Raw genomic sequence first — 1,846 nt, 5'->3', positions numbered from 1 at the left:
TAAAATCTGCTATCTAATTAAATGTTTCACAAGAAGTTTTAATATAAGCATGGACAAAAACATGCCCTTAGCATCTAGATCTTAATCTTTGCTGCTATGAAGAAGCTGGTCTGAAAAATACAAAATCAAGCTGAATGACTAATTAAACATCTGATTTTAGGTGACAGGCCACAACTTCAAGCATTTCTGTGTGAATCAGAATCTTCTTTGTTACCAGTTAGTTCTGGTTGGATTGCACCTCCATGCAGACAACATGGCTTATACAGACACTTTAAGCACTACTTTAGCTACTTTTAAAGCTTTTTAAAAAAATTACTTTTAATGCTCTAGGCATTTTGGTATATAGAAAATTAAGAGAAAATGTCCAGTAACTTTTCGGTAAGGAAGATATTGCATGTTTTAAATCCATCTTTAACAGAGAACGCTTCTGCAACAGTCTGCCAAAAGCAGTAGGGCTTCACAGAGCCCTCTTGGAGGAGGCATCTTCTGATTAAAATGGTAGCACTGTTTTCTTCTATCACTGCATGTTTGTCAAGTTGCTGAAGTTGCAGAATGGACACCTTTCTATGTGTTGCTTAACTGAACAAGCCCCAAGGAGGACAACCAGTGCCCTGTTAGATGGTGATTAGCATTTACCCTGATGTCCTGTCTCATGAATTAGCAGTTGAAATCTCTCAAGACATTAATATTAATTCTGCAGATTTCCTGTCAGAGCTGATCTAGAATTGGAACAAAGTCTAGGCATTAGTGTCTTTAAATCCCTTCTCCCCATCCAGATCCCAGACGTCTCTCAGAAAAACAGAAATTGCTACACACACAGTTATAAAACCTGGTGTCCTGGTTTCGTCTGGGATAGTTCATTTTCTTTCTAGTATTTACTATGAGAAGAACGTAGATAACACACTGATGTTTTCAGTTGTTGCTAAGCAGTGTTTAGACTAAGTCAAGGATTTTTCAGCTTCTCATTCCCAGGCAGCAAGAAGGCTGGAGGGGCACATGAAGTTGGGAGGGGACACAGCCAGGACAGCTGACCCCAACTGGCCAAAGGGGTATTCCAGACCATGTGACATCATGCCCAGTATATAAACTGGGGGGAGCTGGCTGGGGGGGGTGCATTGCTGCTCGGGAACTAACTGGGCATCAGTTGATGAGTGGTGAGCAATTGCATTGTTCATCACTTGTTTTGTATATTCCAATCCTTTTATTATTAGTACTGTAATTTTATTATTATTGTCATTATTATTGTCTTCCTCTCTGTCCTATTAAACTGTCTTTATCTCAACCCACAAGTTTTACTTTTTTTTTTTTTCTTCTTCTGATTCTCTCCGCATCCCACTGGGTGGGGGGGGAATTGAGTGAGCAGCTGCATGGTGCTTAGTTGCTGGCTGAGGTTAAACCATGACACACTGTTAAACTTGTACACTTTAAAGCACTTGCTGATTCTATGTATCTTCAATGAGCTTAATCTTCAATATTTGTGGAACCAAGATCAAATATATTTTCGGTTCACTTTATGCATTTGATAGTGTAATAACGTATGTATGTAGAAGAATTATGTGTCTGAAAGACCTGAACTCTCAAGAAAACAAACCACCTTGAACAGGAACCTAACTCAGAGTCCAAAAATTACTTAAACTACCTAAACCCTACTCGGTGAGACTTGCAGTGTTCTTTTAAACAGTGTTATGTGGCATTAAAAGCAAAACAACTTTTAAGCACTGCTTCATGTTCCATCCCAGTCCATGCCTTTTACTTCGAAAGCTGTATGCACTGTACAGGAAGCCTGAATCTGTCCTACAGTAACTTACTCTGTGCTTAGTTTTTACCTAGTAAATTCACTGTTCTT

Source organism: Aquila chrysaetos, chromosome Z (assembly GCF_900496995.4).
Source record: "Aquila chrysaetos chrysaetos chromosome Z, bAquChr1.4, whole genome shotgun sequence".
NCBI classification, from domain to species: domain Eukaryota; kingdom Metazoa; phylum Chordata; class Aves; order Accipitriformes; family Accipitridae; genus Aquila; species Aquila chrysaetos.
The sequence above is the reverse complement of the archived record's forward strand: the minus strand, read 5'-3'. Positions refer to the sequence as shown.